Here is a 27,893-nt window from a genome sequence, read left to right as displayed (position 1 = left end):
AAATTGCACTTTATTACCTAAATATTTAAGTCAAGAAGGATAAAATATGAATAAAAAAAGTTGAAAATTGCAACATGATATTCTAACCTTTTTTGAAGAAGAAGAGGACTTCGGATCTCTAGATTTTGGGTAATTAGAATTAATATGTTGATTTTATCATGTTGACCAACTCACCAATATAATAATCCCATACTTTTGGATGCAACTGAAAATCACACTAATGTGGTTTTTCAAAACTTTGTTTGAGGATTTTAAAAAATTTGGATATTAATATTAAGAGCTGGCAATACTACGTTATCAATATTGACTTCTAAAAGAATTTTGCATTTTATTTATTGAAAAAAATATAAATATTGTAATTCACTTTCCCATAGTTTATAAATCAATTAAAAAAAAAAAGTCATATAAATTGTTGTGACCCTGTAAGAGATTTTTTTTTTAATGAGATTTTTTTGGTTATGAATTATGATATTGGTGATTTGGAGATTTTTTGTTTATCCTATATACTATTTAATTTTTTTAAAAAAAATTGGGAGGGTTTTGGCATGGCCCCATCCCCTTAGTGGGTCCGTGTCTGAGCATTAAACATTACAAAAGACAAAATATCACAGAAGGAGGGAACATTGAAGACTACAAAATCCACTTGTTGAGATCAAGTTGAGGTATTGTAATTTATATGCAATTATTTTTAAAATAATTAAAATTAAGAGTTAAAAAAAAAAAACTTCTACTCTAATTATTAAAAAGAAATTCAGAATAGTTAAAAAGTGATAGGTAAAGAAATAGTTACTATTACATGGTGAATTGGAACACTATTACACTCTCAAAGGACAAAGGAGGTCTTGGTCTATACCAAATGCAGTACAGGAATCAAGCCATTTTAGCAAAATTATGCTGGAGATTAGCTAATGAAAGTGAAGCCCCTTGGGCAAAGGTGTTGGCAAAGAAATATCTCACACCTAAGAGACTATTTGAGGAGGGCAGAAATCTCCCTTGCTCAAGAATCTGGACAACTTGTAAAAAGAAGGACCTGTCTATGTCAAAGGTCTAAGATGGTCAATGAAAAATGGCCTCCATGTCGATCTATGGCTTGATTTTTGGCTCCCTAATGGCACCCTTCGAAGTCTTATTGAAGGAGCTCTCTCAAGAGATGAACAAAAAGTGATGTCGCATCAATGCTTTGACAACAACACTAGTTGGAATCTGCAAAACAACTCCTTTGTTCTGCCTGATCAAATTCTAGAGAGCATTAAAGCAACCCTTCTCTCATGTGACACCAATGCTGAAGACTCACTCATTTGGGCTTACTCCAAAAATGGTTCTTTCTCTCTATCTTCAGCCTACTTGTTGGCAAGAGGCTTAAATCCCTTGAACCTGGATACTATAGCTATGTCATGGGTTTGGAAGACTGCTGCACCACCTCGGATTCAATTCTGCCTTTGGTTATGCATGCATAATAGCCTTCCCACTGGTGAAGATCTAGGTTCAAGAGTTTAAACCTCAATACAACATGCCCTTTTATGCCTTAAAGAGACCGAATCACTTGATCATTTGCTGCGTACATGTGAGTTTGCTCAAGATTTTTGGCTGAAGCTAAATTTCCCCCGTATACTCAGGGAATCATTCAATAAACCCATCAAGGAATGGTTGGAAGTTAACTGTAATACAAAATTGTGTCTGACTGCATGGGAATCCCGTGGGGTATTGTATTTCCTATGGGAATTTGGTACATTTGGCTGCAGCGTAATTCTAGTGTGTTTAGGACTGGTTTAACAGATAATAAGGCTATTGAGAAATGCAAACAATGTGTAGCAGAATTTTTTGCTGTAGGCATGAAAACTAAGCTCTCTATCTCTAAGTCCATTGTACCGGTTGCTTGGAGAAATCCACCTATGGGATGGGCTAAACTCAACATTGATGGTTCGGCTTTAGGGTACACTGGGAAGGCTGGAGGAGGCGAGCTAATCAGGGATCACAGTGGAGACTGGGTTGCAGGCTTCTCTCGAAGTCTTGGCTGCACTAATAGCTTTATGGCAGAGTTGTGGGCCTTAAGAGATGGTCTTATTCTGGCCAAGGACCTCAATCTTAATAGCCTTATTGTTGAATTGGATGCTAAGAGTGTGGTTCAACTAATGAATAATAATTTTGCCAACATGCTAATGGAGCCTGTTTTGACTGACTGCAGGAACTTTCTAAGAGCCATCCCCAACAAACGAGTTGAGCATATCTACCGCGAAGCCAATCATTGTGCGGATGCTTTAGCTAGAGTAGGGGCTAGGCGTAATTTCTCTTTTGTAGTTTTTATGGAACCACCGCTTGTGGTGGAGTCTCTATTAGCTCGTGATAAAGTTAACACTTTTTGTAATAGACCTGTTACTTCTAATATATAAGTAGCTTTTTCTAACCAAAAAAAAAAAAAGTTAGTAGTATTATTGTACGGATTTCATTCCAATTCTCTTGTAGGCCCAAAAGGTCTGATCAAGGAGAAATTATTGGTTCCTCGAGGAGGACCATTGATGTGGTCCTCCTTGCTCCTGCCAGCCAATAAAAAAGTGCAACGTGGCCATTTTTTATGATTCAGCTCCACTTCAACACTAAACCATTACCATATCAGCCTTAACTCTTTTTAACAAAACCAAACCAAGGTTACTCAACTCCACTTACCCACAGTCGAAAACCCAAAATCAAAGCCAAAATCAAAATTTCTCTCACACAGCGACAACAACGGCAACAATAATGATAAAGATAAAGGAGGCTGATGAGATTGGTGAACGTGGAAGCATTGAAGAGAAAGCTCGGTATGGAAGGCAAAGAGGTTATCGGATACTCTGAGCTCATTCAAGCGTGAGAGAGCATGGGCGTCGCTAGATCGAATGAAGAGGCCGCCGCTTTAGCTCAGGTTCTTGGCGAAGCTAGCATCATTCTTCTCTTTTGCAACAAGGTCAAAATCTCTCTCAACCAGCATCTTTGTCGAGAAGCAAAGATTGGACCCAAAGCCCACAAGCTTCAATCGGTTTTGGTATCGGATTTGGTGGTCATGGGAATTTTGGGTTTTGGTTTTAAGATTCATGCCCATTCGATCTTAACAGGGCATACAGATGTTTTAAGTTTTTTCGAATTTGTAATGTTAGGTTTTATGGTTTTGCATTTGAATGTTGTTGTTGATGCTACGAAATTGATGTCCCAAAGTTTTGAAGAAAGATTGTATCAGTCGCTTTGAGGAATTGGTTCTGATGGGATTAAGGTGTGATGGGTGATGCACAACTACGTGCATTGAGGTGTGCACTAGGGTGCGTGGGCTGCTACTGTGTTGTGCGGGGGTTGCTACTATGCTGTGCGTGGGGTGCTGCTGTGAGGTGCGTGGGCTGTGCTGTGTTGTACCAAGGAGTTAAGCAGTTGGTTAGGATGGTCAGGGGTAGTTAGTTAGTTAGGCTGCTGTGTTTTGGTATGGTTGTTTAAATTTGGAGTTGTAATTGCTATTTTGGCATGTTTTGGTCAGGGCAGGGCTGCTCTTTAGTTAGTTAGGCTGCTGCTGCTGTATTGTATTTGCAAATAATTTTTATGTTTACAAATGAGGTTGATCTTTGTTTTTTGTTTGGATCTCATTGTGAATTTTGTTCATTTTGGAAATAAAATTTCTCAATTGTTAAGCAGCTTGTTGTTGAGTTTGAGCTTGTTCCCAATTATATGAACCGTTTTTGAATAGTGCCTCTTTCATTGAGAATCAGGGCAAATTATTGGTAATGTTGAAAGGGCAATTTCTCATTGAGAAGTATAAGTATTTTGTTTTGATGGATGAACTCTTCAAAAAAAATAAGGTGTTGATTCATCTTTTTTGATACCATTCAAAGGGATACACAAAAGTTATACAAAATGTGTTATGTGGTGAATTGCATACCAGCTTACTCTGAAAGTTGTAAAAACCAAAATGTGTAAACTCTCTTACAGATTTAGCAATATCTATAATTGTCTCTCATTTTGCAGCCTATAGAAAGGACCAGTAACAACTTTGTTCTCAACCAAGGTTGCCAAAACATTGTCAATCAAATCACCACTAGCCTTCACTGATTGAAAAATACAATTTTCTTTTTCTTTTTCTACCCCAAAATTCCCTTAGCAGCTATAACATAACCATTTACAAACCAAACTATCGTCAAGCTTAATTATCCTCAAATCCAAAAAATAAAATGTCAGCTATTTACAAGCCAAACTACTATCCAGAACAACTCCAAGAAATTCATATGCAATCATGAACTTTTTTTTTTATACCATTGAATGAAAGTTCAAAGTCTTACATAGTAGTTGGAACTATCCAAAAGTGATGGATTGGCATTAAAGCTGCCTAAAAAGCTAGATTATATACATCACAAACTATGAGCCTAGGAACAAACATAGAATGGACAAAAAGACCATTATGATACAAAGACAAAAATCGTCCTTCATGTTCTGCTCCTACCAGCAAGGAATTTTAGTAAAGTTGACCACTTCCATAGTTCTCTTGCAATTGGTTAAAAACAGATCATGGGTAAAACCAAGGCTCCTAGCTTTGATAGCTGCTTCCACCATCGCTTCCTGCACTGCCTGGGTGGCATTTGTTGCTCCACAACTTGAGACACCATTGAAAATGAGATTCCCATGCCTGTCTTTTCCTTCATAGGCATAACCAATCCTTTTGCTCCTCCTTAACCTTGCACCATTGAAAATGAGATTCCCCTACCTTGTTGAGTATTTTTCTGCCTTGTAGGCTGGTTTTGAGAAGTGTTTTGGTTGTTGAAAGCCACTTGATACCTGCAAATCAAAGATTGAATAGTTAGACTAGCCTCTATAGGGTCAAGGTGTTTCCCTTCATGCACAACCAAGTTCCTGTGATTCCAAATGGCCCACGATGGGTATACTAAGAGTGTTGGTGTGGGTTGAGGACATAGAATTGTGGTAAATACTAGACTTGGAATGCTTCCACAACAATTTGTCTTGGCCAGCACCTACCTTGGAATGTTTCTTGTGAAAATTTCATAAATTGAGCACACACAAACCAAACAATGAAACACCTTTACAGTTCACAAGAAATTGCTTATAAGCACATTTGAAATGATAATACTTTTCATTTATATTAGTTATATTCAACAGGATGAAGAACAGTATTGAGTAATACAATTTTTGTCTACAGGATGAGAAGGCATAACAAAAGAAAATATACAAAAAAAGGAATGTATTCTAACATTGCCTATTTTGATTGCCTTCAATATACAAAAAGGAATGTATACAAAATCAGCCTATTTTCATTGCCTTCAATATACAAAAATTGCAATTCCTACAGCTTTCATCCCTATCATCATCAATCTATACTTGTTAGTTGCATACTTGTCAAGAATCTTTTGAGTTGAATACTCATCAAAAATCTTTCAAGTCAAATCACTTTTGTCCTAGATTTAGTTGTGTAAAACCATTTAAGAAAGAATTCTGCAAAATTAGATATGGACATTTTCAATTATTAGTAACAAAGTGATAACTATTGATACAAATAAATAAACATAACTAATGAGGAATACAAAAAATTAAAATAGAAAGTATATTTACTTGACTTAAATGATTCAAGCAATCGTTACTTTGAAGCATGCTTGTTAAGCTAACATTTGGAGAAGCACCACTCCAATAAGAAAAAGGGATCTACATTCAAATTATCTCAACATCAAATGATAGATATTTATAAAAATGAAATACAAGTGCATAAATCATTTTATTTTATTTCTTACTTGTACCTGATTTGATAGTTGAAAATGATTTGAACTACTGGTCATTGGCATGCTTAGAGAATGGAATACCTATAAAATACTATAAGAGATTAAAATGTATGATCATTTAAAAATAAATAAAAAAGAGGATGCAAGGGGCTTAGATCATACTTGATTATTGTAGTTCTCATCCATGGGTACACTAGATGGGTGCATCGGCTATCATAGACTTGTACATTGTGGTGTATATGTCGAGATTTGTGAATTAGTGACAACTATTGTAAGGCGTATAGTGTTATTTTCATAGGACTATCATTATTGACAATGCAAGTAATAATTTTTTTTTTTAATAAACTTCAATGAAACTTCATTAAAAAAGTGCATAACAGGGGGGACATCTACCTTACAAACTTCAGCTAACGCCAATGGCAGTGTCTACAAATAAAGGGCTGTAAAAAAACAATTTGACCAATGCAAACATGGGTTACCCAAGTTTAAAGAGTCACTTGACTATGTAAAACTATTTATAGATACAAGCCAATACCTTCTCTAACATGACTAGAGTTTGCTGAAAGTCCTCTTGTGGGCAATTGTTCTAAAAAAAGAGAGGAAATATTGGGCATTATTCACAACAAATAAATAATTGAATCATTGAACTAACATTTTTTTTTCAATTTAAAATTTAAAAACAAAAATACTTACTTGATCTCGTAATATCTTTTAATGCCATCCTTTTACGCTTCTCCATGTTGCTTTTCATTCTCGCATTTGTGACTCCTTTTGGTCGCACACATGAGGGATCTAATATAGGCAAATTATTGAGTGAGCAATTTGTCTTCTCAACATCACCAGAGATGGTATTATCAACAAAAATATTTTCTCTTTCACCATCATCTCTTGCCACACTTAATACCTCCATATCTTTCTCAACTAATTCTATCATCTCTCTAATTTTTCTTTTGCACATTTTAGTATGTCAAGTTGTTGCTACACTTCTTGTGAAAATGGCATAAACTGAGCGCATTAATTTATTACGACGTGATGTCATTGACAACTCATCATTTGCATCGGTTGATTTTGCATGATCACATACAACAATATCTTTCTTTGCATCTTTTATCCATCGTTTCAAAATATATTGAACAGGTAGCTCTATTACATTTTTCACAAAAGTATTCGCAAAGCGTGTCAACATAGTAACCCCAATGTCTCAAACATTTTACAACTGCATGTTACAACATTATTTGAGGAGTTAAAACGGACAACATGAACCCTTCGACCACCTCCTTCAATGACTTCATAGGTGGAAGACACTCCATCAGAATTAACATGTTGGTGTGTGACCCCCAAGGTAGAAGTAATTTCTAACTCAAATATTTTAAACATTGTACGAGTATATACAGATGATGCATGTTGCAAAAAGTCCACAATTTTGGACTATTTGAAAAGATGTACCTTGTTTGCAACGAAAATCTTCTTCTAACTCTTCCGTGCGCATATTTTTTGAAGCTTTCTCATACTCATGTACAAATTCTATTAGTCTCATTATCTTGCATGTCATATGTTGAAAAACATTATTTGTACTCTCACTCCTAGATGAAGCTTTCATTCGGCAAAAGAAAATTTTATGACTAAAAACTGAACACCACCTTTCACGATTTTCATATAAGGTGCTAAGCCACTTATTGCCCACTAAATTGTAATCTCTAAGCAAGGCATCCCAACAAGACTGAAACTCTATTTATGTCTCACAATTATAAAGAATCTTATTAAATCTACTCTTAAATTCAGGATTCCCATAATGCCTTGGTAAATTTTCTGAAGCATTTTTTGAGATATGCCATAAGCATAGGCGATGACGAGTATCAGGAAGCACAACTTTTATGGCATTCTTCATTGCTTGACATTGGTCGGTAAAAATTGTCTTTGGTTTTTGATTTCCCATTAATTCCAAGAATGTTTCAAACAACCAAGTAAATGAAGCAGTTGCTTCATCCAATAGAAATGCAAAACCAAAAAGTACATTCTTCCAATGATGGTTGACACCTACAAATGGGGCACATATCATATTATACTTGTTAGTTCGATATGTAGTGTCAAAGCATATTACATCTCCAAAAGAGTTATAATCAATTCTTGATCTACCATCTCTCCAAAAGAAATTTGTCATTCGATTTTCTTGATCAACTTGAATTGCATAAAAAAAAACATAGGATCTTCTGCTTGCTTCTGTTTAAAATGGTTTACTAAACTTTGAGCATCTCCAGCCTCAACATTGATTAACTTTTTCTTGTTCACCACATTATAGCGATCTCGTTTTATAAACCCTACATTTTCAAATCCCCCAGCTTCCTAAACTAAATAGGAATATGTACTTCCTGTTCTTATGCCCGCTTCTTTGAAAGTTCTTATTACACCTAATTGAGTATCAGTTATTTTTCGATTCGACCTTAAAAACGGTCTTTTTTCAGGCTTTGCAAGCTCATGATTATGATTAGGATTGAAATGAGTTACTTTCCACTCACCATTTGTCACCATAAACCGGAAACTAGCTTCACGACCAGTCCTAGTTTGTAATATTTTGAATTTCTTATCATCCAAATGGTCACTATCTCGTGGAAATCCTTTTTTCGAACACACATACTCTCATTGTCTTACACCATTTTTTGCATATCTGAGTTTTTCTTTTCTAACACTAAACCCAATTCGTATAGCATAATCATTATACAATTTATATGCTTCCTCCTCACTGTGCACCACCATTCTAAGCAAATTTTCAACATCTTGTAATTCTTCACCAGCTCTAATATCTATGATTAAAAACAACACAAAACAAATTTCTATGGAAACTCAAATCAAAAGGATAATAAAAAAAATTGGTTAGAATGGTGTGTGTGTATAAACTATTAACTATAAGAAAAAAATAATTGAACTATTTTTACATTTTGGACTTAAGGTTCGTTTAGAACTTGTGCTCTATTTCAAGACCAAAGAAATAGAGAGGCATTTAACAAACCCAAAAACAAAAAGTAGGCAGGGGTATGGAATGGGTTCTAACAATTCACACCATAGACTCATAAAAATTTAAGTTTTAATATCTATAAACTAGATAGAAAGAAAACAACACATAAAAATTTCATTATTTTAATTCTTTCTCATCTAGGGATTTTATCCAACACGTAGAAGACACCATTTTTATAAACTACATAAAAACAAAACAAAGCTAAGAGAATGATACATTGAAGAGTGAAATGAGTCTTTGTAACATACATACCTTGATCAATCTTGGTTAGTTGCAATGGTGGTGTGTGGATTCCAACAACCACTCAGCCATAGTTTACAGTCAATCGTACTCACTATTCATCCAAGGGAGAAGAAAGAAAGCCCAGCATAAGATTAATTGAAAGACTCAATTGATGATGCGGGAAGGGAGAGGGAAGAGTATTGTGGGTTAAAAAAAAATTTGAGTCTCAGAAATTGGGTGAGAAAGTTTGGGTTGCTGAGTTAGAACTTGGGTTAGAATTTCAAAGTGTACACGATGAAGGTTTGGGTTGCTGAGTTTGTTTTAGTCTTAACTATGGTTTTAGTTACTAACAAGAGCTAAGGCTGATATGGTAATGGGTTAATGCTGATGTTGAATTGAATTATAAAAAATGACCACGTGGCACTTTTTATTGGCTGACAGGAGCAGTGAGGACCAGATCAATAGTCCACCAAGAGGATCCAATAATTTCTCGTGATCATGGACTTATTTGTAGTTTTGTACAGTATTACAGTTATACCCAAGAGCAATTGTTTGCTTAAAGCCTGACACACAGTCACATTGTTGAATTATCAGCCATTACTTTTTACTCAACCGGCCCCACTTGATAAGATAGCAATCATTCAGTTTTGCTTTTTAATTTGTTGGACACTAGCCGTTACAAATTTGGGAACTCTTTATTCTAAAAAAAAAAAAAATTATAAAAAATTGAAAAAACTGTTAAAATAATTAATTATTTAAAAAAATATATTTCTTAAAATAATTTATTAATATATGTACAGGACACACGGTAATAAAACTCTTACAAATTACAGACAATTTATAATTAAAAAAAATTTATGCACGTTTAATCAATCTGCACATGTCAAAATTATTATTAAAAGAAAAAAGAGTTGTGAAATAGTACATGCATTCAAGCTACTCGAATTCTAGAGGGTTCAGCTTCTGTCCAATAGCCAGTGCCACTGAACATATTGACACGTGTTTAGTCTTGGACATGTGTCGCCAATCCAACGTGTCTAGTGGCCAGTGCCACTGGACAGAAGCCAAATCCAATTCTAGAAATGTGTGGTGCTGGATGGCAGAAAGTAGAAGGTTTGAGCACATCCAAAGATTCCAGACACAAAATAGAATTAAAATCTAGTTTTGCTGAGAAACGAAGTTGCAGCCATGGGCATACATGGTATGCTCTTAGTCATCCAGATATTACTGATAGGGCTGATAATATCGTCAATAATGGTGGCAGCAGCAGCATCTCTAGCCAAGTTTGACTGCCCCAACAAGTGTGGAGATGTAGAAATTTCATACCCAATTGGCTTGAAGAAGGGCTGTTCGCTGAATGACGACTTTCTCATCACTTGTGACAATAAAGTAGCAAAAACAGGTAATGTTACAGTTAAGAACATATCCATTGAGAAACATGAGTTGCGTGTCTTGCACTTCGTAGCCCGAGACTGTTACCAACAACATCGCAGTGTGGAGTACAATGAGCCCTTCATCTGGCCTTTGACGTTCGTACTTTCTCATAGCAGAAATAAGTTCACAGTTATTGGCTGTGATACTTACGCAATCCTTCATGGTGTACACAACGGAGAAGATTACTCAAGTGGGTGCTTGACTGTATGCCAAAGCCTTCACAGTGTGAGGAATGGGTCATGCTCTGGTGTTGGGTGTTGCCAGGTAGCGATTCCCGCTGGATTAAGAAATATATCAATGGATGTAGATAGCTTTAACAATCACACAAATGTATCGGACTTCAATCCTTGCAGCTCTGCTTTTATTGTGGAACAAGGCCAATTCAATTTCTCCTCTAATTATCTCAGAAATATGTCAAAGGAAATGCTCCCTATAGTGCTTGACTGGGCAATTGGGAATGAGACGTGAAGAAGCAGCTCGAAACAAAACAAATTTCGCATGTAAGAGGAATAGTGAATGCCATGATCACTTCTCTACAAGGTTAGGATACCAATGCAGCTGCAAGCCGGGTTATCGAGGGAATCCATACCTCTATGATGGTTGTCAAGGTATGATTATTGATATATGATAAATTTAATCCTTAAATCATGCAAGTCTACCAGTTTAAATGAATGTGTTTGCTTATGGTTAGAGTACTATTGAGTTCTTATTCTCGACTTCATTTGCAGACATTAATGAGTGTGAGAATTCAGCTCATAATAACTGCATTAAAGCAAAAAGCTGTGTCAACACAGAAGGGAATTACACATGTCGTTGTCCGAAGTGGCTCCATGGGGACGGAAGAAAAGGGGGGGAAGGTTGTATTCCGGGGCCCTTACATATGCTTGAGATTGCCGGTGGTAAGTATATTTTTGGAAATTTATTTCTAATTCTTAGATTGTTCAATAACTTTTGTTTATTTTATTTTTTCTTTATTGAAAGCTTATTATAAAATTTGGAACATTTTAATATGCATTATAAAATTTTCAAATTGCAATCTATAGTGAAAAAAGTCCCCAAAACAATTATCCAACCTCCCCTGCACCCAAGAAAATTATCTTACGAAGTATTTCCTCCCATCATCCTCAACTTTCCTAATAAATTTTAAAAACCCACTTCATCCTTAAAAAAATATTTAAAAAATTGTATAAACGTTCTTTTAATATATTAATGTTTCATTTTTACCCCTTAGACCGTAGTCTTGGCCTATCTGTTTCCAAATCTCGATGCTTAAAATTGTTTGGATTATGTACGTATTTCTTATCGGATTTTCTTTTGAATCTTTGGTGTTAAGTCTTGACTGTTTGGACAATAATTTTTATATGGACTAATATATATATATATATATAATTCGTCCCTAATATTATTTTAAATTGGATTTTTCTCTTCTAACTTAGAAACTTATGGTTTCATCCTTCAAAAGTTTAAAGGATATGAATTTTGTCTTTTCCATCGGATATTAAATTTATTTTAGGTCATTTTGACTTTTTAATATGTGATGGCAACATTTCAGATGCACAATTTCATTAATGGCATATTAACTACTTTTTAATATGTGATAGCAACGTTTCAAGTTTCTACAGCCATAATTTACACCGCCAGACATTTGGTCCAAGTGAGGTTTGAGTTGTATTAGGATCATTTCTAACCATATGCACAACAACAAAACAAAACAAAATGACAGCCATGACAAATAGAGAAAAGAAATTTATATTGTGGGAGGACAAGAATCCGAGGACGTAATAGGTGGGCCAGGAACAATGTCAGGAGTACGAATCTCGAAAGGCACTGACAATAAATTATTGGGAAGATATAAGTAACCCTCTGTAGGTGTAGGGAGACTATAATGCTCGGGGACCCGAGGATACCAACATGTCCTAAGGGGCCGGGAACCAATGTTAAGAGCCTCCGAGCATAAATCGAGGATGAGAAGAAAAGTTTGCCATCAAGTTAGGAAGGGAAGAAGACAAATAAAATATTAATCACCTCCACATTCAATGCTCTAAATCTACTTAGCTGGTTGCATTTATAAGGAAATGACCCCTGAACAGTTTCTGCATAGCTCATAGCTTAATGTAGAAGCCTTCTAGTAAGGTCTTGCTAGGACAAGTATCAAGGCAGTTCAACCCTAACCCTCTAGATGTAGGGCTAAAATACAACTTAGATTACTATATAAGGCAAAGAAAGCCCTGAAGGAAAGGGATTCACTTTTTTAGAACTCAAAACCCATTGTAATCACTACCTCAGGCTAAACCCGAGGAGCTCAATACAGGACCTTTAAGGCCATTTCTTATCCATACTTGCACATTTGCACTAAAAGCTAATTATATAAACTCTAGTTTACTCTTTTCATCTAATCAAGGGTATTCAAGGTTGATTAAGCATCCCACCTCTTCAAATTAATTGTGTGAGCAAAAGTAGCAAGTTTTGACTCATTATTGACTTGTCCTACTTTTTGCCTACCATAATTGGCGCCGTCTGTGGGAATATCTCCTAAGTACCCATAGAAGTCTTCTTAGTATGGCCAATCCTAGAAGAAGTGGCTCATTGGAATCAAGCCAGTCCTAGAAGAAGTATGGCCCACACCCGTAGCAAAAGAGCCTCGTCTGTGCATTTTGAGCAAATTGGTCAGCATCAAGCCAATCGTAACTCGCATGACGAGGAGGTATATAACCTCGAGAAGAAAGTGGACCAGTTACACCGACGCCTCCATCGCAAGGCTCAAATAAGGGAAGAAAAGATTCTCACCCCAAGCTAGAGTTCTAGCTTTGAGGATGATAGAAGTTATCGATGAAGAAGCAGAACTCCGCCTAGTGAATCTTTCATATCATCACCCCGATACACTTAAGGAGAAAGGCATCATTGCAAGAGGTCTAGAACCTCACCTAGGAGAAGCTAGGGAAATGACACCATGGGGAAGGCTCTCCTTCAAATATCTTGCTCATCATTTTCCAAGCCTATTGAGCAAGCCGAGCTCCCCTGTCGCTTCAATCAACCTACTTTCACCATATATAAGGGCAAGATGGATCCTGTTTAACATGTAAGCCATTTTAATCAAAGAATGACCATCCATAGGCATTGATGTGTAAAGTCTTCCCCTCGAGCCTCGACCTTGCTGCCATAAGGTGGTTTGATGGTCTTAAGGAGGGATCCATAGGCTCTTTTGAGGAACTAACAACAGCATTCAGAGCGAGATTCGTGACATGTAGTCGAGTTCCAAGGCTTCTAGATTCTTTACTCTCAATATCTATGAAGGAGGGAGAGGCCTTAAAAAGCTATTCTAACATATATTGGGAGCTTTATAGTGAAATTGACGAGAATTTTGAGGATTTTGCTATGAGAACTTCCAAGGTGGGTCTCCCTACACATTCTAATCTCTGGAAGTCTCTTACCATGAAGCCTTCTCAAAGCATGTTAATTAGAAGCAAGAAGGTCGAAGACAATTAGAACCAAAGCAAGGGGAAGGCAAAGGTTTTAACGCCTAACCAAAGAGACAACTAAGTTGGTCGGTTTACACCATCTTGATTGAGGAGAGAATTTTTCAACCAAGCACCCCATAACTCTACTAGATGCTAAGTGGTAAACTCGGTATTTAAAGAGTTGATCCACCGAGTGCTAGAAAAGATCAAGAACGGGCCTTATTTCAAATGGCCCAACAAAATAGGAGGAGACCCCACCAAGAGAAATCAAAATCTATATTGTCAGTACCATCAGGACCGAGGTCATACCACAGAGGATTGTAGGACCTTGTAGATCTTCCTTGATCAGTCAAAGCTGGGAAGCTAAGGCAGATTATACATCAGCTTGCAATTCAAGGGTAACAGCCTACAACAGGACCCCAAAGAAGTGACGTTCCTCGGTCTTCCCTTGGAACAAACAATGTTATTTTTGTGGCCCTAAGGAAGGGCTCTAGCTCAATCAGTGGGGTGATGATGATATCCTCAAAGTCAATGGGGGATGAGGAAGAAGGGCCATCCAAGAAACTCAAGATGCAAGACCAACTAATCCTGGGGCTTTCCGAGGTTGACAAGGAGGGAACAATTCAACCCTATGATGATGCATTGGTGGTAACCTTGCGAATCACAGGATTTGATGTCAAGAGGGTAATGATTGATCAAGGAAGTAGAGCAAGATCATGTACCTGAATTTTTTTAAGGGCCTGGGAATTAAACTAGAGGATCTAAGTAAGTACAATGTCCCTTTGGTCGGATTTGATGGAAATACCATTATCCTTACGAGAATGATTAGGCTACTCGTTCAAACGAGAAAATAGGTGGTGAATCTGGATTTCATTGTCGTGAAAGCTTATTCTCCCTATATGGCCATCCTGGCCAGGCCGTAGCCCCACACTATGGGGGCTGTGTCTTAAATTCTACATGTGAAAATGAAGTATCCCATCGAGGAAGGTGTTGGAGAATTATTAGGATGCCAGGTAATGGCCAAGCAATGCATGATAGCGACGATTAGGCACCAAGTATTGGAGGTAGGTTCCTTGGAGTCAATTCTCGCCTTATAGTAATCACAACATGTATTCCCAATCCCCTTGGATTCCCCAGTATCGTGTGAAGGGCTAGATAAGATCGTCATTGGAAAGGACAAGAAGAGGTACTTCCAAATCAAGACTGAGCTCCTATCAAATGAGAAAAAAGGAGTTAGTGAGTTTTTTGAAGAGAAAATTAGATGTTTTTGCTTGGAGTACGTATGAAGAACTTGGAGTTAACCTAGAGTCCATATGCCATAGTTTGAATGTGAATCCAAAGGCAATCCTGAGGAAGCAGCAACCTCAATGGTCTTCTACGGAACATGCCGAGGCAATGAAGGAGGAAGTCTAGAAACTTAAGCAGGCAGCAGCTATCAAAGAGGATTTTTACCCAAAATGGTTAGCCAACATGTTAGTTGTAAAGAAGAAGTCTGGGAAATGGAGAGTATGTGTGGATTTTACAAATCTTAACAAAGCTTGCCCTAAAGATCCATTCCTTGTTCCGAGGATTGACCAGCATGTTGATGCAACATTTGGCCATCCTAAAATGAGCTTCCTAGATGCTTTCCAAGGATACCATCAAATCCCATTGGCACTATTAGATCAAGAGAAAATAGCTTTCCTCACCCCAATGGGAAACTACCATTACTAGGTGATGCCTTTTGACTTGAAGAATGCTGGGTCCACATACCAAAGAATGGTAACGAGGATGTTTGAAAGCCAATTGGGTAAAAATGTAGAGGTCTATATCGATGATATGGTGGTAAGAAGAAAGAAAGTGTCTGAGCACTTTATGGATCTTGACGAAGTATTTGCAACATTAAGAAAGCATAGGCTTCGTTTAAATGCTTCCAAATGTTCATTTGATGTAGGGTCGGGAAAATTTTGGGCTACATGATTACTCACCAAGGAATTGAGGTTAATCTCGACTAGATCAAAGCCATTCATAATTTACAACCACCTCAGAAACCTAAGGATGTAACATTTGACCGAAATGACAGCGGCTTTGAATAGATTCATATTACGGTTAGGTGACCGATGTAGACCTTTTTTGCAATTGTTGCATAAATGGAAAGATTTTTCTTGGTCTGAGGAGTGTGACAAAGCTTTTTAAGATTTGAAGGCATATCTTGCTCACCCTCCAACCCTATCTAGGCCAAAAAAAGAGGAGGTCTTATATGCGTATGTAGTTGTTACACCGCATGCAGTAAGTTTATTTTTTATACGAGTTGAAGAAGGGATCCAAAAGCTAGTGTATTATGTCAAAAAATCCCTCTAAGAGGTCAAAGTTCGGTACCTCCCCCTGGAAAAATCTATCTTAGCCATCATTCATGCCTCAAAAAAGCTTCTACACTACTTTCAAGCTTTAACAATCATCATCCTTACCTAGTTATCATTGTAGGCACTGCTTCGAAGATCCGACTATACCTGAAGAGTGGCAAAGTAGGGAACTATGCTGGGAGCATTTAATATCAAATATCTACCATGTACGATGGTAAAAGACAAGTCCTCACGGACTTAGTTGAAGAATTCACCAAAGAGCTAGAGCAAGTTGGTTCTGAGGAGATAGAAGTACATGAAGAAGGATTAAGGGTAAATGCTGTCTTGTCCTAATAGACTTGGTAGTTGTTTGTAGCAGGGCAGCTAAACAAAAGGGCTTAGGGGTTGGAATAGTGATAATCTCCCTAGAGGGGATTATGCTAAAGAAATCTTTGATACTATGCTTCTCAGTCACGAAGACTAAGGTCAATTATGAGCCCCTTCAAGTAGGATTAATTGCCGTCCAAAAGCTCAGGGGGAAACTCATGAAAGTTTATTGTGATTCAAGGCTCATAGCTAGGCAGGTTCGGGATGAATTTGAAGCAAATGATCCAAGGATGCAATGGTACTTAAGTTAGATAAAGCGTTTGCTGGATAGCTTCAACTTCTTTACCTTAGAGCAAGTTACTCAGAGTAAAAATTCTCATGCTGATTCACTTGCAACTATGGCTACCTCGACTGGAGAGGGACTTCCGAGGATTATATTGGTGGAAAACCTTGTAACTCCTGCTTATGACAAACAAACACTAGTAGGGGTGAACTTTACATGAGTAGGCCTTAATTGGATGGATCTGATAGTCTCATTCCTCAAGTACAGAACTTTTCTTGTGGACAAAACTGAGATAGAGAAAACTTGCAGAAAAGCACCTAGGTACTGGATTTCTAAAAAGTAGAAGTTATACAAATGCTTATATTCAGGATCATACTTGTTGTGTGTTCACTCTGAGGTAGTTGAAACGTTGTTGGAAAAGCTTCATGAGGGAATTTGTGGTAGTCATTCGGAGGGTAGGTTCTTATCACACAAAGCTCTAACACAAGGCTATTGGTGGCCAAGCATGCAAAAGTACTCCCAAAAGTTTGTTAAGAAGTGTGATCAGTGCCAAAGATATGCCCCGAATTTCCATGAACCAGGAGGATTTCTCATTCCCTTGACTAGTCTATGGCCCTTTGCATAGTGGGGACTATATATCATTGGTCTGTTCCCTAAGGCTATAGGAAATCGAAGGTTCCTTTTCGTCACAACTGACTACTTCACCAAGTGGGTAGAGACTGAGCCTCTTGTAAACATCCGAGATCAAGATGTGAAGAGATTTATATGACGGAATATCGTTACGAGGTTTGGGACCCTGAACACTCTCATCTCAGATAATGGGCTTCAATTCGATAGCAAGGCCTTCTAGAGATATTGTTGTGATTTGGGTATAAAGAATAGGTACTCTACCCCAGCATACCCTCAGGGAAATGGGATGGATAAGGTCAATGTGGATGGATTGAAGAAGAGACTAGAGGTAGCTAAAGGTAAATGGGTAGACGAGCTACCACATGTGTTATGGGCGTATCGCATGATGCCTAGGATATCCATTGGGGAAACCCATTTTTCTATGACGTTTGGATCCAAAAAATTTATCCCTTTAGAAATAGGTTTTCCAAAAATGAGAACTGACCAATTTAACAGTAGCAACAATGAGCGACTTCTCTCCACCAGTTTAGATTTGGTCGAAGAGTGAAGGGAGATTTGCACTATCAGGTTGGCCTAATACTAGCAGAAACTTAGGGAAGGATATGAGAAGGGTCTAAGTTAGGGCATTTGTCCTGGAGGACCTCGTCTTGAGAAGGGTGGTTGGAAACATGAAGAATGCCTCTTAGGGAAAGCTCGAGCCTAATTGGGAAGGACCTTATCGAGTCACCTTAGTAGTTGGAGTGGGGGTTTATCGTTTAGAAGATTAAGATGAAATCTTGGTCCTTTCGACCATGGAGTGTAAAATAATCTGTGAAAATATTTCTACTAGTGCGAGAGCTTGTATATGATCATGTTTATATGTATAGTGGAGAAGTATTCACAAAATTTCTCTTTTATTTTTTATGCTTATTAAAATTTTAGTCATGAGTTCAAAACGAACATCCTAAGGGTTAAACGGAACCTCAGCTACGTTCCAGTCCCTAGATCACCTACCTTGGGTAAATTAGTCCCTAACCTAAGGGTTAAATAGAACCTCGACGAAGTTCGATTCCTCATATCGCTTGCCTAGGGTAAATTAATCCCAAAATTCTCCTAAGGGTTAAACCAAACCTCAGCTAGGTTCGATTCTTTGGATCACCAGCCTTGGGCAAATTAATCCCTAAATTCTCCTAAAGGTTAAAAAAAACCTTAGCCAAGTTCGATTCCTCGGATCACCTGCCTTAGGTAAATTAATCTCTAATTTCTTCTAAGGGTTAAATAGAATGTCACCTAGGTTTGATTCCTCAAAACACCTGCCTTGGGAAAATTAATCACTAAATTCTCCGAAGGGTTAAACAGGCCCTCAACCAAGTTCAATTCCTCGGATCACCTGCTTTAGGTAAATTAATGCCTAAATTTTGCTAAGGGTTTCCTCAGAAATATTCAATTCCCTGAATCACCTGCCCTGAATAATTAATGCAAAATTTGGTTAATTGCAAAGTACTGTGTATCAAGGCTAGAATTATGGAAAGAATACATACACTCAACAACAGAGTAAAGATCTTCATTAATATGTGAAAAGTATAAAAATTTGCATTGATGTATGAAAAATACAAGAAAGCAAAAGGTGAACAAAAAAAAATGTTCGTATAGGCAAACTCCCATTATGTGGGAGGGGCACACCAAATTGCCTATTACAAAATTTGATCCTAGTCCCTATTTCAATCATTCTTTATCACGCTCTCTCTGCTCCTTGTCTTTCTTGACCTCTTGAGAAGGCAGCCCATTCAAGGGAGAGGTGAGAGGTCGATGAGGTTGTTTTGTTTAAAACTGGCCCCTTCTTCTTAGAAGAGCTTAGAGGAATTGTGGGAGCCTTATCACTTAGGACTGGACTAGAAGTCTCAGTAGGAGCTACTTGGATTGAAGGGGCAGTGCTGCTCTGGACAGGGGCAAAGGTTCTAACCCTGATAGTTAGAGGGTAGAACACCCTCTTCAGATCCCTCAGTTCCAAGGATTAATCCACCCCGACAGCATTTAGAGCTTCAATCTAGGTCTTGAGGCAGAAACTCCGACATACAGTCGTAATTTGGGATTTCAAGTGGGCCTTGGTCTCCTTTCTGCCCTAGATTGTAAGTCGTCTATTCGGCCTTCACAGCAACCTCGCCTTTTTTTTCCAGTTCCTTAGTCAACTCACTCACTCTCTCCCGAGCAAGTGCGAGTTGATTCTCAGCTTCCTTTAAGTAATGAAGCTACTCTCTTGCTTGCCTTTCACTACTCTCTATAGAAGCCACTGCACTTCTCCGAGCTTTTTTACTCTCAATCAGCTTGAGAATTGTCTCATTGAACTTTTTGTTGGCCTAGCCTTAGGCCCTTTGAGCAACATACAGTTTTGATTCCTCCCCTTTCTCCTCATAGAGGGCCTGCTTCACCATCTCCTTGACAACATGAGCTGCTTGTGTTGCCTGCTTTTGAAAAGGAAAAGGGAATGAGGGAAGTAATCAGTAATTGAGTGTATAAGTATCAGGTTTTTATTTATTTATTATTTATTTTTAAGGGAATACAAGCATACGAGGGCTAAGTCTCTCTTTAGTGATAGAAACATTTCATGCTTCTTCAAATTATGAAGCTTAGCCATGTCCACAAAGTTAGCAACATAGCTTGACCTCTCATTAGCAAGATAGCGGAATCCGAAGTGAGGGGAGCTCCATCTAAGACCAGAGAGGGATTCTAGCTCAAAATCCAAGGGTTCTGTTCTGGAACAGTCTCAGCGACTTCTTTAGCCCTCCTTTTTTGTGATCGAATGGCCTTAGGACCCCTAGTTTTCTCGAGAGCAGTCTCCTCTTGAATTTTGCCTTCCTTGGCAGCTCCCTTCCTTGTGTTTTTGTCTTTTTTCCTCTTCTTGTCCACCAGATCGGTTTGGGTAAAAGGAAGAGGAGTAGGCGTAAGAGACCTTGGCACCATAGGAACTTCATGAGTGACGTCCCTAACATGGGACTCCAACAAGGATAATAGATCAGGTAGCCTTTTCTCAATCACCATCCTTTCAGAAACTTTAGTGGCCCCTTAGTCATCACTAATAGCAATAGCAACTGGAATGGATGTGGTTACCGCATCCTCAATCACATAAGGATGGTATAAAACCTCAAAGTCTTCTTCACGAACCAAACTTTCAAAGCTCTCTTCTTCGGCCTCTTCATATTGAGCTTCAACCTTATCGTCCGAAGGGATAATCTCTTCACCTTCGACTATGAGTTGGGCCACTTAGTGAGCAGAAAGCTCCACAAACTGAGTTCTAGTAAGAGCAGGCTTTTAGATGAATCTTTCAACAGCCACGTCAACTCTAGCGAGACAAGGATCTTTGGCCTTGATTACGTGTTTTGAAAGTTGAAGCAGGTGGAAATGGGCTTGAAGCCAAGGACAACATGCACAGCTCAGAGTTGACCATCGCGATGGAGAAAAATCTCAGATCTTAGGATTTGATTGAGCTCATCGAAATTCACCAAGCTTTGTCTCTTAGCGGTGACCTTCTTATCTGAAGCAAAGACAATAGAAACAGGGGTAAGAAAATGAATAAAAAAGGATGGAAAACAAGAAATATACATACATACATACATACATACTATTAGGATTTGTGCCCTTAAATCCTATTGTATGATGTTATGTATGATATTATGTATGACATTATGTATGACATGATGTATGACTTAATATTGTGATTGATAAAGTTATTTTATTATTATCTAAAATAATGGTAACATGAATATGGGACATTATCATATAGTCCATGAGATGCATTGTATGTGATTTATGTGAAAAGTCACAGAAGATGTAAATCACAAGTTCTTTATAAACTCAGAATTTATAGTTCATAGTCGGTGATGAAACTGGGCATTTCATCTATGAAGACTATAACGTGTCAACTACGATGATTTGTCTTGATCATGGAAGTGAAGACTTCTAGTTGATATGTTGATATGTTTTAAGAGTTAAAACATATTGAGCAGGACCGCTGTGAGATTTATTGTTCTCCTAGACTGTCAAATGAATAATAAATCTCACGACTTCTATTTGCATGAACTCTTAATCCTGAGAGAATAATGGACCTGATCATGAAGTGTAGGTTGCTTTGATATATCAGGAGTGAGATCTGAAGTGACGGTCAAAACCTCAGTATGTTGGGCAACCACATTTAGTGTTGATGGAACATATATTCTCAAGATGGAATTCATAGTCTCTTGATGGAGATATAAAATATTCCATTGAGATAAGTTTAATAGGTTCAATTATTCAGAGAGTTAGGCCTAACCACTTTAGTAAGAAATTACTAAAGTATATATTTATGAAATTGGATTTCATAAATATATAATGAATAACTTTAAAGAATTAAACCGGGTACTCAAGGATAAGATGTAGTAATTTACAAAGTGGCAGTCTATATTTATGACTTTGTGTTACTACGAATATTTTATGAAGGGGTTACGTGTATAATAAAGTCTTGGGATATAATTTATTAATAAGACCTAGAGTGCAATTATATTTATATAGTGGTATTAAATATAATTAATGGTAACTTTGGACTTGTCAAGGGTTGACGGAAAAGCCCAAGGCCCATTGGAGCTAGTGTCTTATTGGTCCCTTTTGGTCCCACTTCAAGCCACACACTAAAGCCCAATTGGAAAGGCACAATAGGCCAGCCCAATTAGATAATCAATTAGTTATAAAGGGAGAAACATACAGAATTTTTATAAGAAGAGATTAGAAAAGAAAAAGAAATGGTTTGTGAGAGAGTGTGAGACACACTTTCATTCTCCCTTTGAAAAACTGATTGAGAGACCACACGTCTTGGGCGTAAAGTGGAATTGGAGTGAAGATTAAAAGTGTTCCCAAGTGCTTCTAATCTTTGTTTTGAATTTCTCCACACCAAGGTACGCTATCTTGTTCTTAAATTCTGAAATTTACTTTGTGCACGTTATCAATTATGAATGAAATATATCCATCTTTGTTGCTTCCGCTGTGGGTTTTGTATGAGATACAAAACCAAAATTTTTCCTTCACATACATACATATATATATATATATATATATATATATATATATATATATATATACTTTCACTCCTAGCAACTAAAAGGGTAGGAACTTTAGTATATTCCTAAACCACCTTACGTGGTGTGCCATCCTTGGTCGAGCAATGCAATCCATCGTGCCACTCCCCTGAAATGATGAGAAAATCCTTGTCCATGCCATTATTCGTCTCTAGGAGGCAGGAAATTAACTTAACGGCAAGGACGCTAGTGTTTAGGTAGTATCCCGCTTTGTTTTTTTTTTTGACAACTATATACCCATTTTATATCATGAGGGGTGGGGTTCATACCCATCTTTTTGTTTAACGCATCTATGCTACCTAATATTCTAAACATATTGGGGGGCACACTAAGTAGGACAAAGTTTGAAAGACACAAAAAACTCTTAGTTACTCAACCCATGGGAATCCTCATTCCCCCTTCTATAAATGCTATCATAGGGATTACTACAACCTTAGAAGGTCTTTTCATTCCACTCTCCTAAGCAACAATGTTCTATGCTTACACCACTAGGAATTCTATACCATTTTTTGAACTCTTCCTTATGCCTGGGGATATCAATTAAGCTAAAAGACCTACCCATTTATAAGAAAAGAAAGCAAGAGAAGAGATCTAAGGTCTAGTAAAAAGAAGAGTCAAGAAGACACGTACAAAGAAATAGAAGAAGAGGGGCTCTTCAAGCAAGTTATCTAGATAAGGGACTGAGTTTTTCTTCTAAAGGTAAAAATGGGGAAAAGTCACCCCATCCCCTCCTTTTATAGGTATCAAGAAAGAAGCGAAAATTTTCCCACCCCTTTAATGTGAAGAATAAAGACCATTGGATCATGATCTTACCATAAAACATGGGGAGCAAGGAGCTACACACAACATTTACTACTGGGTCATGGATTTTGAAACATTAGGATCGTGTCTCAGTCAGTTGACAAGGCACTCCCACGTGGGAACGTATCAGGAACGTGCCAAAACGCCTCCCCTCGATCACCAAAACCGTCTTTCCCTAGAAAGAATGGGAAGTGAGGTTTTGGGGGGCTATTGTGGGACGACAAGAATTCGAGGATGTGAATAGGTGGGCCAGGGGCAATGTCAGGAGTATGGACCTCGGAAGACACTGACAATAAATCCTTGGGAAGATATGAGCAACCTTCTGTTGGTGTAGGGAGACTATAATGCTCAAGGACCCAAGGATACCTATGTCCTCGGGGGCTAGGAACCAATGTTAAGGGCCTCCAGGCATAAACCGAGGATGAGAAGGAAAGTTTGTCATCAAGCTAGGAAGGGAAGAAGACAGATAAAGTATCAATCACTACCGCATTCAATACTCTAAATCTACTTAGCTGACTGCATTTATGAGGAAATAACCCCTGAATAGTGTCAGCACAACTTATAGCTTAATGTAGAAGCCTTCTAGTAAGGCCTTGATAAGACAAGTATCAAGGGAATTGAACCTTGACCCTTGAGATGTAGGGCTAAAATACAACTTAGAGGACTATATAAGGCAACGAGAGCCCTAGAGAAAAGGGATTCATTTTTTTAAAACTCAAAAGTAATTGTAATCACTACCTCGGACTAAACCCGAGGAGCTCAATGCAGGCCCTTTAAGGCTATTTTTTATCCATACTCACACATTTGCACTTAAAGTTGATTCTATAAACTCCAGTTAACTCTTTTCATCTAATTAAAGGGTATTCAAGGTTGATTAAGCATCCCACCTCTTCAAATTAATTGTGTGAACATAAGTAGCAAGTTTTGAGTCATTACTGACTTGTCCCACTTTTTGCCTGCCACATATACTTTTTAAACTTTTCACCAAGAGCCTTATGGCTAAAATGTCACCTCTTAGTTTTTCTAACGAAAATATCTAAAGTTCCAATTCTCCCATCCCCACTATCAATGTATCAAAAAAAAAAACCATTTTTCAATATAAAAGACCAAAATCAAACCTGAATTAATTTCTAAAAGAGGATGGATTAGTGGTAAAATGGCATTTGTTAGAATTATAGTTAAGTGATTAAATTCATCATTTTCTAATAGCTTAAGTTTTTGGGACAATTGATAATTTAACATAGTATTAGAGCAACAGATCCTAAATTTGATCATTGTCTTTCAGTACTCTACGTCCCATTTAAAATGTTTAATTCCCACTTGTTGGACCCCTATTTATTAAGGGGAAGTTTAGGCCCACAAGTGAGAGAGAGTTTTAGAATTATAGTTAAGTGATTACATTCACCATTTTCTAATAGTTTAAACTTTTGAGACAATCGGTAATTTAATAGCATCAAACAATGAAATCAAACCCCATGCTCATTTATGTGGTATGAACCTCACCTCTCCTTTTCCCTTCCTCTCCCCCTCTAGACTCCCCCACTATCCATCTATGCAAAAAAAACAAAAAACAAAAGTATATTTTAGCATTTTTCATTATTCGTAGTTAATAATCCCAAATTAGGTTTAATACTACATCCCAAATACCAATAGGGCTTCATGCTTCAATACCATACTGACCGACCAACCAACATATTGCAGAAAATGGTTGATGTAAATGTTAGAACTTTAGATCATTTCAAACGCTTGGAAACATTTACTTTACTATAATGCAGCAACACAAGAAATTGATTAGTATCCTCTAAAATCTTTAGGTATAAAATATATCCATTAATTATATAATATGTTGATTAGATTTTGTCACATTATTAATAATTTAAATAAATACCAAAATATTACTACATAATATTTGGTTATTATATAATATGTTGATTAGATTTTGTCACATTATTAATAATTTAAGTAAATACCAAAATATTACTAGATAATATTTGGTTAAATGCTATGACATGATAAAATCTTCTTAACTTGTTTCATAGTAAATATCTAACTATTTAAAAATTCCATAATAAATTTATCTTAAAAACTCTAAAGATCTTAATCCAAAAAATAGAATGATCAAGCATATGTATTTCCCCATGATAACCAGCCTTAATTTGCTAGCATGGTGCTATTATTCTAGTGGAATAACTTTTTTAAGATTAAATATGTTTTAATTAAGTTCCCCAAATTAAGTTTATTTTTTAATGTCTGTCCATAAAATTTAAGAATAATAAAAATTAATGTAAGTATTTAGGCTTTTCTATAAATTCTTATTACTATTCATTCCAAAACACTTACCTGAGATGAAGAAAGAACAAAGTATACCCCTAAAATAGTTTGGAGGAAAATTACTCCAACTAATCACTTGACAATTGATAAAACTATCTATGTTACTTTTAATCATGTGACATATTTAATGAGTCACAAGACTTGCTTACATAACACACTTTGATAATTTTATGAGTTGCCAAGTAATAAGTTGGAGGAGATTCTTTCAAATCGATTTGGAGGAAGATCATGTCTAGAATTAAAACTTTTGATTTGTAACAAAATTAATAAGTGACCCACTTCTTAATTCCATCTGCAGTTGCTGTCATAAGCTTAATCGCTATACTAGTGATTAGCTTTTGGTTGTACTTTTTTATCAAGAAAAGAAGGCTTGTCAAACTCAAAGAAAAATTTTTCCGACAAAATGGAGGATTGATTTTGCAACAACAACTCTCTACTATGGAAGGATCTAGTGAAACAACCAAAATTTACACTGCTAAAGACCTAAAGAAGGCCACCAACAACTATGATGCAAGCAGGATCATTGGCGAAGGGGGTTATGGCATCGTTTATAAAGGATTTTTACAAAATAATAAGGTTGTTGCAATCAAGAAGTCCAAAACAGTAGATCAAGAACAAATTGAGCAATTCATTACCGAAGTGGTTGTTCTTATCCAAGTCAACCATAGGAATGTGGTCCAATTATTGGGGTGTTGTTTAGAGACACGAGTCCCTTTATTAGTTTATGAATTTGTCCCTAATAATACCCTCTTCAAGCACATACATCATGCATCCCCCGTATCATGGGAAACCCGTCTAAGGATAGCTATAGAAATAGCAGATGCACTATCTTATCTACACTCTGCAGCTTCTATACCTATTATTCATAGAGATATCAAGTCCACAAACATATTGCTTGATGATGATTTCACTGCAAAAGTCTCTGACTTTGGAACTTCGAGGTTGGTTCCACGAGGTCAAAAGCAATTACCTACTGTAGTGCAAGGCACACTTGGATATTTGGATCCTGAATACATGCAGACAAATCAATTTACAGACAAAAGTGATGTATATATTTTTGGAGTGGTACTTGTGGAGCTACTAACTGGACAAAAGGTACTTTCACTTGTAAGGCCAATGGAGCAAAGAAGTCTAGCTATGTATTTGCTTTGCGCGTTGAAAGAGGATCGGTTGTTTGAAATTCTTGAAAAGCGTATTATGGATGAGGGAATCATGGAGCAACTCAAGGAATTTGCGAAGCTTGCAGCGAAGTGCTTAGAAGTAAAAGGGGATGAGAGGCCTACTATGAAGGAGGTAGCAATTGAGTTATATGAATTGAGAAAGATGAAGAAGCATTTGTGGGATAATGATGAATCAAATTTAATGGAAGGGACCAGACCCTTGATTGGTGAATGTTGAATGGTGAGACATCTGGCGATTAAAAATAATGGTGGTTAACTCTATCATTGTAATCCCATCTCTTTGTAAGCTTTGATAACGAAAGATGAACATCTCCCACGATGTCATGTCCTAGTCGTGCGCTTATTGTTGTTATTTTTGATAACTTTAGCGACTTCTTAGCATTCACTTTTACTGTCGGTTCATTCAGCAAAGCTGGTTGTGGTAGATGCCAAGCATATATTATTACACATTGCATATTTTTCGTTCGACCTTATAGTTCTTTTGTTTTGCTCTTTGTTCTTTTTCTTTTTAGAAAAATACCCAAAACCCAAGCGTGAAAATGACATACCAACACATTGCATATTTTGTCAAACTTTAAGTACAATCTAGTGCGGTACAATATGTTGCGAAAGCTTTTGGACTCTAAAATTATTGAAGAGGAAAAGTGTGTGAGAATTTGACCGAGTTAACGAACACAAATTTTTCAGTAAAATTACACGCATTTTTAGTTTCTAAATAATATTACACGCATTTCTATACATTTTTTTACCCACACGTATTTTCAAACAACAAAACATATGCTTTCAAACACATGTACCAAACACCCCCTAAAAATTTAATGACTTTTATGTGTCTATAATTTGTAATGGGCTTGTGTCCAACAAATCAAAAAGAAAAAAAAAAATATGAAGGCCTTTATGGTTGCTTAGCGATTGCTGTCTTATCAAGTGTAGCCTGGTGTGTAAAAGTAATGGCTGATAATTCAACGTGTCTGTGTACGGGAGCATTGCTCCCAGTCCTGGGTACCCAATATTTGTCCTCTAGAAGGGAGGCAGGGATAGCAACTATGGAAGAAGGTAGGACTATA

At 37.1% G+C, this 27,893-nt stretch overlaps 1 pseudogene; it reads left to right on the top strand.

The window, feature by feature from the left end:
- The first annotated feature begins 10,089 nt into the window (after window positions 1–10,089).
- Window positions 10,090–27,217, top strand: LOC142619142 (wall-associated receptor kinase 5-like; annotated as a pseudogene).
- Window positions 27,218–27,893: the final 676 nt, after the last annotated feature.

This window comes from Castanea sativa, chromosome 12 (assembly GCF_040712315.1).
Source record: "Castanea sativa cultivar Marrone di Chiusa Pesio chromosome 12, ASM4071231v1".
In the NCBI taxonomy this organism is placed as follows: domain Eukaryota; kingdom Viridiplantae; phylum Streptophyta; class Magnoliopsida; order Fagales; family Fagaceae; genus Castanea; species Castanea sativa.
Note: the sequence above shows the minus strand (reverse complement) of the source record. Positions and strands in the feature narration are given on the sequence as shown.